A 12,900-nucleotide genomic window follows, 5' to 3' on the forward strand; every position below is an offset into this window, starting at 1 on the left:
CACTGTAATACCAGACACTATCACAACATACTCAACTACATCACAAACTGCCACACCTCACACACACACATCTCAGTCTCACCTCACACCGCCACATCTCCCGTTTTCCTAAGGCACACATTTTTTTTTTTTTTTTTACCACCCTGTACACATTATTTTCAAGAAACATTATACACACTTCACGCATTTCAGCCGTTCTTCAGTGCATTATTAAAGACAACAGGATGTCTTATTTACGATGAAATCTACTGACGCAAGAATGAATGTTTAGCGAGTAATGATCACAAGCTAAGGCAGATCTGATAACTGATATTATTCTGATCTCGTTTGTACATGTATACGAATAAATGTTTTACTGTTACTGGTTTATTACTTTAAATATCCCTGTGATGATCCCATGCACCACACTTAAAAGACACAGACAAGATGATAATGTACTTATTATTATTATTATTATTATTATTATTATTATTATTGCCCGTCACCTCATAAAGTCAGAGGAAGGTGTTTTTATTACTGGGATCAATAGGTGTCTGTCGGTTGAGTTGGGCGGCAGAGCGGTTGGCCTGGCATAAAGATTTCGCGTCTAGGCCAGAACTCAGAAAGTATTCACTAGAGTCATGAAATTTCACATGGTTTTGTGTCTTATGGTGACCTGGTGCCTTTTGATTGGTAGAATGCTGTGTCTTAAGTAGTTTTATGAAAATAATGATAGGTAAAAAAAAAAAAAAAGATTTCGATGCAACCTGTGCAAGTAGTCTGAAAGGCCCAGGTCATGTGTCCTCAAGACGTTCTCCTTACGCACACCTTTAAAAGGAATGATTAAGGGGGTGAGTGCCGTTATGTGCTTGGTTAGGTGTGCAGGGAGGTGGGGGGTATGTGCTTGGTCAGTTGAATGGTTGCAACAGCGTAGCATTACCTATGTGTTCTTATTATTTTTATCAATCCAGCGAAGTACGATGGTATCATTTTCAGCAACCCTCCCTATACAGTTGGTCTATACTCAGGCTGTGTGTGTGTGTGTGTGTGTGTGTGTGTGTGTGTGTGTGTATGCGTATGCGCGCGCGTGTGTGCGCATGCGCGCTTTGACTCCTCCTAGGCTATTTAATGGATTTGAATGAAACTTCCCAGCTGAGTTCGTCGGGTTCAGGAAAAGTTTTTCACACTAGACAGTTTCCTAACCACGATTTTTATGGCGTTTCAGCCTCCCCTATCCAAATATATAATTATCAAAGTGAATGGAGGGCAGACATGACTTTGATAACTTAGTACATGATGTACAATGGACTCTCATCCATAATGCGACATTTGAGGAGCGTGACCTCACCCTCATTGTTTCAGACCTCCCCCTCCCAAAAATAAAAACGATCAGAAATGGGGACAATATTCGAAAGGAACATTACAAGCGAGTTCGTCTGGTTCATCCAATAGTCTTCCATTATATACAGATTTTCATCCTTGACTTCTATGGGGGTCAGCCCCCTTTCACCTAATTAAAAATTCCCAGGAAAAGTGAAGAGAGGACATATGGCTTTGATATATTAGTAGCCTACAAGTTGTGCGATGGGTTCTCATCCGTAATGCGATATTTGGAAAGTGTGAACCCCAGTGATTCCTGGGGGGTCAGCCTCCTGTCAAAAATAAAAAAGATCAGAAGTACGGGAAAGTGAGCAGATGGATTTCAACGATTTTGTCATACATGTTACAGGATTAGGTATGCAGTTTCCATTTTTTCCTCTGAATGCACAAGAAGAAACTGTACATCGATATTAAGGGAGCGTGACTTCCCCCCCCCCCCATGTTTGATGGGGTGGTTAACCGCTACAAAAAAAAGAAAAAAAAATCGGAAATAGGAGAAAGATCTCAATGCAACATTCTAGGTGAGTTCGTCTTCTTACGCAGCAGGTTTTCCACTACATCCAGTATTCCAGTCATTATTTTTATGGGGATCACCCTCCCCACCAAACTACGAACTCTGAAATAGTGAAAGGAGGGCATCTATGGCTTCGACTTGTTAGTGTATGTTGTACAATAGACTCTCATCCATAATGCAATATTTGCGAAGCATGATCACCAAAATGATTCTTAGACGGGTCAGTCTCCCTCCCAGTAATATAAATGGCCAGAAATAGGGAAAAATTTGAATGACATTTCCCAAGTGAGTCCGTTTGGTTACTGGAAAGGTCTTCTATTATATACAATTTTCCATCCATGATTTTTTAAGGAGTCAGCCTCCCTTAGGAAATTAAAAATTCTATGAATCTGTGTACGGAGTACAGATGTGACTTCGATATCTTAGTTCATGGTGTACAATGGACTCTTATCTGTAATGCGATATATGGGGAGAATGACCCTCCCAGTGATTCTTGGGGAAGCAGCCCCCCTCCCCTCCCCCCCCCCCAAAAAAAAAAATCAGCAAAAGGGGCAAGTGTACACATGCATTTCAGTGGAATCGGCATACATATCGCAGGATGGCGTATGCTGTTTCCATTATTATTTTTTTTGAATACACAGGAAGAAACTGCACATCATGGTCATTATTATTATTATTATTATTATTATTATTATTATAATTACCATCATCATCATCATTATTATTATTATTATTATTATTATTATTACAATTATTATTATTGTAAAGGAAACGGTGCAACACTCACCATCCTCTCAAATTATATAGTTCTAATTTTCGATGGCAATAAATGAGTGGCAGCCAAATTGCTTCCTCTAACACAGAAAACCACATACCATGGTGGGTGATATCACATTACTAGCAGATGAACGCATGGTGGTCTAGTGGGGTCAGGCGGTTCAACGGGATGCGGCCCATAGGAGACTAAGTTGAAGGGACTGATGGTGTTTATTGTTCACATAACGCCGCTGAGGGAAGAGCAACTCGTCACTGTCGCCATAAATATCTGGAATGAGTATCCTCTGCAAGGAGCAGTCCTCTCATCCCTTTCCTCTCCAAGTCTCAAATACAAGCCTCATCGGGTACTCGTAATCTCAGGGGCTGTCATCCTCACTCTGTCTTTATCACTGCCAATCGCCTCCACACTTATTAATGCAGTGTGGCCAGACACGGCGAAGTGAATAAAAAATCGAGTTTGGCTTCCGTATTCATTCAGTATTATTTGGAAAGAAGAAATTCTCAGGCCTTAAGCCTTCAGTTCTTTCTCTTTTGCATAAAGCAGCCTAGTGTGCCATCCCCCATAAACTCAGACAAGGGGAGAGTAATATGGGATTGCCTGTAACTCTTTATTAATAATAATAATAATAATAATAATCTATCAATATCTATATACCTAGGCAGCTTCCCCCAAGGAAAGGGAGTGTCACGGGGTTTTTATATTATCACGGTAATTTTGAAATAAATGGTTAAATGTTATTTAAATTGATAATAATATTCAATAATACTGAAGAGCAGGGACAATGATTGTCTTGCTAAATCGTGCAACGATTCTCTAAGAACGAGAATTCAAAAACTTTCTCAACAGTACACAGCAGAGACTAATTACTCACAATTGCTGACTTACTGTACTGTTAGCCTCTGGAGAAAGTTACTTCACCCCTGACAATAAATAACTAATACTAATAATAATATCAGGCTCTTGCTGATGCTTTAACTCCTATCTGGCACAACGGATTTTAAGTTAATACAACAAGACTGGTCTAAGTACCAGTTATGAAAGCAAACGTTTATGCAAGCTAGGAGCTGTATGGAAAATAAGCTTAATTATGGAGAAATGAAACAAGATTTTACTTTACATTGAGCTCAAGAAAGGAACTGTTAAATTTATTAATCACAAAAATAAATTTAACGTTACAATTCAAATCAAATTAAATGAGACGCACTCACTCACTCACACAGAAGCTAAATACTTACGCCTAGGAAAAAACACCTTAACTAAACTCTTATGACTACAAAATACAAAAAGGAAATACTAGTCAATGAATGCGGTGTATCACCCAAAGCTGGAGAACTAAAGGTGGGAGCTTGGAGAAACTGTAAGTGGAGTTTGGGTACTAGCTGACCTCTCGCACTGCTGCACAGGTCCTGTCTCCGTCACAGCAAACACTAGACTGAATTCAAATAATGTATAGGCAGGACGCACGAGCCACCGGAAGAAGGCGTGGCTAACGGTTTAGGCAAGCAGAGGCGAACGATAAAGAAACAATTGTATCGCTCAGCAGAGCACTTAGTGACGTGCATTAAATCGGTCACTTTTGAAAGTGACGAATGTTTTGAAAAGTATACTCCGAAATGGAGGGAGAAACGGTTAGCTGAGCGATACACAGTGAGTTTTCCACTAATAGTTCGTGGCTTCTCACAAAAGGGAAATGTCGCGAATTGATTCGTGACATTACGCCCTTACAAAGTTAAATTTTTTCCTTATGGGAAAAAATTTGTGGATATATATATATATATGCACACATCCTAAGTCATTCGCACAAGATTCACACTGTGGTGTGTGTGCTATCCTGCTACAGGAGAAAGTCGCAGTCACCAGTGAGCAAAAAAACCTCGTATTTACGTTAATAGAAGCAAGCTTGAGGGAAAAACTCCGTGACGACGGTGAAAATCCTGTACTCAGGTCAAACTGAGCGAGAAGTCGCTACATTTACACTGACAACTAATTGTTGTGTAGTGTGATGTATGTAATACACGGTGTAGGTGTGACAGTTGTAGTGTGACTGTACCTATGTGTAAAATGACACAATAATAATAATATGACGACGACGAAGGCAGAGGAGAAGAGGCGGCAGCGTGCGGCAGACGATCAGCTGGCCCGCACAGCAAAACTGCTACCCCCATTGCTGAACCTGCAAAACCAATTGAGGTGGAGCATCAAAAATGTCAATGAGACAAAATTTTATCATGTTACAATTACTCTCTCTGCCTAGCAGTCAGTGCTACGACGTACATTCGAGGTCGCCATTAATTATAGCACACGATTATGGTCGGCAAGTTGAGAATCCTTGTTCAAACTTGGGTCTTCCATAGCCTCAAGTCGCCTCTGCGGAGTTCTCACTTCCCCCTTAACCTACAGTACAATACTTATATTAGTACCAGGAAGCTGAGAATCCTTGTGCAAACTTGGGTCTTCCATAGCCTCAAGTCGCCTCTGCGGAGTTCTCTCTCGAACTTCCCCCTTAACCTACAGTACTTATATTAGTATCGGGAAGCTGAGAATCCTTGTGCAAACTTGGGTCTTCCATAGCCTCAAGTCGCCTCTGCGGAGTTCTCTCGAACTTCCCCCTTAACCTACAATACTTATATTAGTATCGGGAAGCTGAGAATCCTTGTGCAAACTTGGGTCTTCCATAGCCTCAAGTCGCCTCTCAACTTCCCCCTTAACTTACGGTACATAATATGTATGTACAGGCCCTGGACATAATGTGTCCTGCGGGGCCAATGGGCGAGACGTCAGGTCTGCACCCACTTCACCACTACCCTGTCTCTCAACTGACTCAGAGATTACAGGTGTGGTTATAAACGGCACAGAAAGGGCATATCCCTGATTAGTGGTGTTACTTTGACACACACTGCAGGAACGGACAAAACTCTTTATGTCCCGTCCCATCCCTGGCCAGAAAAAGTCAGCTCGGATACGGCCCTGGGTCTTCCTTTTGCCCATGTGACCTCCTGAGGCTGAACAATGACCCCATTGTAACACTGCTAGGCGGTACTTGGCGGGAACGACAAACTGCAGTCGAACCTCCCCCTCGGGTGTTCGTGACTCACGGTAGAGCCGTCCTTGTTTGCGAAGGAACTTGGCTCGACCTCCCCGTGAATACTTTATCACTCAACCCTTTTGTTTGTTCCGCACGGCAGCAAGTGTTGGGTCAGAATGTTGTTCTTGCACAACAAGTTGACTACACATCAGATCTTGCGGCGACTCAATGATCACTGGGGTGACACAGTCTGGAGCCTCAGTCATGGCTCGTGTTACCACAGCAGCCGAAGTCTGCGTAGCGTCATCATCGGAGCAACTATCCTTGGCTCCATTAATATTTCCAATGATGAGTTCAAATAAGGGTTCTGGCATGACAACTGCAAGTGTCGTACCAGTATAAAATGGAGATGCCACCTGGATACATGCCTCAGGGAACAATCTCACTGATCCATCAATAAGCTTTGCATGGATCTGTCGACCTGTATACTGCTCAGGCCGAACTAAACTCTGCTTAACAGAGCAACCTGAGGAACCATTGTCTCTCAGGACCTTCACAGGAATGTCTCCCACAAACCCTGGCTGAACAAGGAAGGTACTGTCACCTTTGGGAGGGCCTGTGGAGGAAGCAGCTAGCCACTCATGAGGCTGCTGAATTGATGTGGCAAACATTGTGCCTTGAGGAGAAGATGGAACATTGGCCATCTGTGGAGGGGGGTTCACTGTCACTGTGGGACTAGTGAACTGTGGGGAAGTACCCACACTGGTAGGGACGTGACCACCAGGCTGCTGCTGAGGAATGAAGGCTGCATTCGCTTCCTGCCTCTTTTGAGCTGGTGGTGAAAAAGTTTGTCCCGACGGTCGGTTGCGTGGCTGATACTGCTGTTGATTAGGGTACTTGTTGTACCTCTTCCACTCAGGTTTCTGAGTGTTTTGCCCCTGGTCCTTCCACTGCGGTTTTGGACCTTGGCCATTACTCTGAGAACGGCCTTGGTGCTGGGATTCAGTCTGAGACGGCTTCCCAGACTTGGCAGTATCTTTTCTGCTCCAGGTGTTTTGCTTACGAGCTTGATACCCGTATGCAGTAAAGAATTCGTCAGCCTTCTCTGCCATTTGGCTGGCATCTTTCACCTGGCAGATCTTAAGCTGTGCTATGAGCTCAGCAGGCCACGACCTCTCTAGCTGTGTACGCAGCATAAGGTCAATTATCCCCTCACGCATGGAAGGAGTTTCATCTTTCTCCATCCACTCATTTAAGTAAGCTGTGAGACGATCAAGGAACTGAACAGCTGTCTCCTTGTCTTGGAGACGAGCTCACATGAACTGAACTTTGGCGTCGTCTACTGTGAGACCATACGCCTTAATGAGTGCAGCTTTCATCATCTCATATGTGAGATTGTCTCCACGAATTCTGTGGAGAATATCGAGGGCAGGGCCCTCAAATAGGCTAAGAAACTGAAGCCGCTTAGCTGCCTCATCCAGTTGATATAAGTCTGCCATGTCCTCAAAACGAGCTATGTACGGCTCGATTCGCTCGCTTTCCTTGTATGAAGGAAGCTTGATGCGTGGGGTCGCCAGGACATGTGCAGGGAGAACGCTCGTGGAGCTTGGACCAACTGCACCAGACGTGTCTGAAGCCAAGGAATCTCGCTTGAGCTTCAGCACTTCAAGTTCATGTTCTCGTTCTTTGTCTCGTTGTTCACGCTCGTATTCGCGCTGTTCTCGCTCTTGTACTAGCTCGTGTTCGCGCTGTTGTCGCTCATATTCGCGCTGTTCTCGCTCATATTCGCGCTGTTCTCGCTCGTATTCGCGCTGTTCTCGCTCACGTTCACGAGCGTCTTTCTCACGTTCTTGCTCGTAATTAAACCGTGAGAGAACGTAACTCTGTATTTTCTCTGGTTCAGTGAGACCCATATCTTTGGCTTCCTGTACATAAGCACTGGCTGCCATGGCGCTAATTTATTAAGCAAACGAAACTGAGCACTGACTGCTTCGCAAACGAATGCTAATAATACAAATAAAGAATACAGACACAAGCTAGTGGTGACCAGTCTTATCCAGTTAACTGGCAAAGAATAAATCAAAAATGCAAATAACTGAGAACTCAACAATTAACACAATGGGTAAGGCGGCTACCCAGGAGCGAATAAAATCGTCTGGCGTTACCAAGAATAAACTAGAGTTAAATACTCTATTGATTAATAAAGCAAAAATTTACTTGCTAAATTAACGGTAAACACCAGTAAGCTTGTGCCTATAAACTTTAATGATAAATTCCTAAATATGAACGAGTGAGCACTATCTCGTGAATAGCTTTATAGCTAGGAGTTAATATCCTGGAATGAGGTCGCCAATTGTCACGGGGTTTTTATAATATCACTGTGTTTTTCTTAAATAAATGGTTAAATGTTATTTAAATTGATAATAATATTCAATAATACTGAAGAGCAGGGACAATGATTGTCTTGCTAAATCGTGCAACGATTCTCTAAGAACGAGAATTCAAAAACTTTCTCAACAGTACACAGCAGAGACTAATTACTCACAATTGCTGACTTACTGTACTGTTAGCCTCTGGAGAAAGTTACTTCACCCCTGACAATAAATAACTAATACTAATAATAATATCAGGCTCTTGCTGATGCTTTAACTCCTATCTGGCACAACGGATTTTAAGTTAATACAACAAGACTGGTCTAAGTACCAGTTATGAAAGCAAACGTTTATGCAAGCTAGGAGCTGTATGGAAAATAAGCTTAATTATGGAGAAATGAAACAAGATTTTACTTTACATTGAGCTCAAGAAAAAGAACTGTTAAATTTATTAATTACAAAAAATAAATTTAACGTTACAATTCAAATCAAATTAAATGAGACGCACTCACTCACTCACACAGAAGCTAAATACTTACGCCTAGGAAAAACACCTTAACTAAACTCTTATGACTACAAAATACAAAAAGGAAATACTAGTCAATGAATGCGGTGTATCACCCAAAGCTGGAGAACTAAAGGTGGGAGCTTGGAGAAACTGTAAGTGGAGTTTGGGTACTAGCTGACCTCTCGCACTGCTGCACAGGTCCTGTCTCCGTCACAGCAAACACTAGACTGAATTCAAATAATGTATAGGCAGGACGCACGAGCCACCGGAAGAAGGCGTGGCTAACGGTTTAGGCAAGCAGAGGCGAACGATAAAGAAACAATTGTATCGCTCAGTAGAGCACTTAGTGACGTGCATTAAATCGGTCACTTTTGAAAGTGACGAATGTTTTGAAAAGTATACTCCGAAATGGAGGGAGAAACGGTTAGCTGAGCGATACACAGTGAGTTTTCCACTAATAGTTCGTGGCTTCTCACAAAAGGGAAATGTCGCGAATTGATTCGTGACAGGGAGGTACCCGAGACAGGACGACACACTCCCAGTTTCCTCATCCTCTCAAATACATTCTTTCGCATCTTAGCCCCAAGCGGAGAAGGGACAGATCCTCACCGTACCACACCGCACGAGGGTCAACTGCGCAGTGCAATCAGCAGAAGGGCCCGACAGCGGAGCTGGTTTACCCTTGCCACATCATAATAGACCCATCCCCATACCCGCACCTGACCTGATCAGCTGATCATATCAGCTGAATAATAATAATAATAATAATAATAATAATGATAAAAATAATAAGAAAAATATGAATATTAACAATAATAATAACAGTAATAACAATAGCAAATAAAACAACAACGACAACAACGATAACAATAATATAATGATAATAATGATAATAATAATAATAATAATTATAATAATAATAATAATAATAATAATAATAATAAATCCATCCATCCATCATCTAATCCTACGTTGCCCCCTGAGGAGCGTAGGAGCCCGGGGCTAGGAAAGTTGGTCCTGGCATTTAAGATGAGAGTGACCAGCCTCACTCATCCCTGAATGGCATTACGGGAGCACTAAATCCCAACCTCCCCTTGGATATAAACCTTCACCGGCTCAATCCGACTGGAGCACCTTTATTTCCCACTAAACCACCAGGAGCCAAAATTTGGTTATATGGTTACCACTCAGCGTAGTAAATGGTTTCCTGGTGTACAGAAAACTATTTGGCTTGTCACTAAGTGTAGAGTCACCCACAGGCAGAAGGAAGAAGAATGAACGAAAGGAAGAAAGACACAAGAGAGAGTGTAACTTACAGTCACCCGCAGGCAGAAGAAAGAGGAAAGAATGAAGGAAAGAAAGACAGAAGAGGATGGATGGAAAGAAGGATGGAGGAGAGGAAAGGGCAGACACCCGAGAGCAGCACTACATCAAGTAAGTGGATGGTGAGCGCCCCCACCCACCACAAATAATAATAATGATAATAATAATACTGTTACAACAACAACAACAACAACAACTACTACTACTACTACTGTTATTATTATTATTAATAATAATGATAATAATAACAATAATAATAATAATAATAATAATAGTAATTATCTATCTATTTATAGCCGGACGCCCTAATCCCGCAAAGGGTGGCCGCGGACAAAGCGCCTCCAAGTCGCTCTGTCACCCACCATTTGACTGCCCTCCCCCCAACTCATTCCCCCCTCACTCATATACCTCACAACTCCATCCATCCATAAGTGGAGTAGACTGTAGAACCAGTCGAGCAGGGCAGTACTCCCAAGGTAGATGGAAAGCTGATGACGGAGAGCTGGAGCTCCCGTTTCATCAGCCCTTGGGACTAGGTCCCGACCATCCCCCTTTGCTGAACTTTTTCAGTGTCTCAGTAACACAGAGAGTAGACCAGCATGCTCTCCAATACAAGTTTCTCCAACTATCAACACCAAACTACATGCACAGTACACACCACACTTCCTTTTCAAAATTTTCAAAAATGGCGTCGAAAAACATAGCCTCGGAGTCCCCAGGGGGGGGGGACCATAAATGCCCCCTCCTTCAGCCCCTCTCCCAGTGACGACTCTAGGTGCCTGGAACCACTGTCTGACTCTCGTCTTCATTTTTGCAACATTCGTGGCCTTTCCTCTAACTTTCGCTTTGTTGAGCACCACCTCTCCTTCTCTAAACCTCACCTTCTTTTCCTAACTGAGACTCAGCTGTCTGAGGCAACTTACAGCAAACCCTTTTCTGTATCCTCCTACTTTCTCTATACTCATTTCAAAGCCAAAAGTGGCTGTTGTGTATATATACGCAACAACTTATCTTGCTCTCGTGTTCCTGAACTCGATTCTTCTGAATTCTCTACACTCTGGCTTCGGCTTTCCTGTCATTCTCTGACTAAATATATCTGTGCTGTTTACTTATCTCCTAATTCTACTGACTATCAAAAATTCTTTGACTATCTTACTTCTACGATGGAACACATTCTATCCATCTCTCCTTTCTCTGAAATCTCCATTCTTGGAGATTTCAATGTTCACCACCACCTTTGGCTCTCCTCTCCTTTCACTGATCCACCTGGTGAACAAGCCTACACCTTTTCTATCCTAAATGACCTAGAGCAGCTTGTACAGCACCCTACCCGTATCCCTGACCACCTTGGAGAGAGCTCCAACATACTTGATCTCTTCCTTACAACTAATCCTTCTGCTTACACTGTTAATCTTTTCTCTCCGTTGGGCTCCTCCTATCATAACCTTATCACCTTAACCTGTCCTATCGTTCTGGTACGGCCTGTGGACCCTCCAAAAAAACGTCGTCTGTGGCACTTTGGAGCTGCGAATTGGGAGGCCCTCAGGCAGTACTTCTTTGATTTTCTCTGGAATGATTATTGCTTTCATGGCCATGAGCCTCTGGGTGTGCCTTGTGCATTACGGAGGTTGTTCTCTCGGGCATGGAAGCATACATTCCTTTCTCATATCCTTTGACTAACGCAAGAAAGCCTTGGTTTAATCACGTTTGTTCTAACGCTGTCCGCAACAAGGAGAGGGCTTATAAAAGGTACCAGAGCCAACCCACCCCTGAATCACATCTTTTATACATTTCTGCCCGGAATCGTGCTAAGTCTGTTCTTCGCTCTGCTAAAAATAATTTCATCCGTACAAAATGTTCTCAACTCTCCAACTCAAACTCTTCCCACTCTTCTGGCACCTTGCCAAAAACCTTTCTAACAACTTTACCTCATCATCCTTCCCTCCTCTTTTCTACTCTGATGGCTCTGTAGCTATTTCTTCTACTGATAAAGCAGATATCTTCGCTCAGACTTTCTCCCCTAATTCCACCTTAGACGATTCCGGTGCTGTTCCTCCATCACTTACCCCTTCTGACTTCCTCATGGCTATCATTAAAATTTCTTCAGCTGATGTATTTTCTGCCATTCCTGGCCTCAGTACTAATAAGGCATATGGGCCTGATGGAGTCCCTCCTGTTGTTCTCAAGAACTGTGCTTCTGTGCTTACACCCTGCCTAGGCAAACTCTTTCGCCTTTGTCTGTCAACTTGTACCTTTCTTTCTTGCTGGAAGTTTGCTCTCATTCAGCCAGTCCCAAAGAAGGGTGACCATTCCCAACCCTCTAACTATCGCCCAATTGCTTTAACATCCCGTATCTCAAAAGTTTTTGAGTCTATTCTTAACAGAAAAATTTTAAAGCATCTTTCCTATCACAACCTTCTTTCTGATCGTCAGTATGGGTTCCGTCAGGGACGCTCCACAGGCGATCTTCTCACCTACCTTTCAGACTCCTGGTCATCCTCCTATCGGGACTTTGGCGAAAGCTTTGCCATTGCACTTGACATCTCAAAGGCTTTCGATCGAGTCTGGCATAAATCTTTAATTTCCAAACTGCCCTCTTACGGTTTCTATCCTTCTTTCTGTGCCTTCATCTCTAGCTTCCTTTCTGGTCGTTCTATAGCCGCCGTTCTAGACGGCTATCGTTCTTCTCCTAGATCTATTAAAAGTGGTGTTCCTCAGGGCTCTGTCCTATCACCAACTCTCTTCCTTTTATTCATCAATGACCTTCTAAGCTGTACATCTAACCCTATCCACTCATGCGCTGATGACTCCACCCTTCACCTTTCCATTCGATTCCCACAACGTCCATCTCAGCAGTTACTTCAACAGGCAAGAGATGAGGCTATGGCACACCTAATGTCTGACTTGGCTCGTATCTCTGACTGGGGTAAAAATAATCTAGTTGTTTTTAATGCATCAAAGACTCAGTTTTTGCTCCTATCAACCCGACAAAATCTTCCACAGGTATACCCACTTATGTTT

Source organism: Coenobita brevimanus, chromosome 57 (genome assembly GCF_032717465.1).
Source record: "Coenobita brevimanus isolate Jiangsu-jjx chromosome 57, ASM3271746v2, whole genome shotgun sequence".
Classification (NCBI taxonomy): Eukaryota; Metazoa; Arthropoda; class Malacostraca; order Decapoda; family Coenobitidae; genus Coenobita; species Coenobita brevimanus.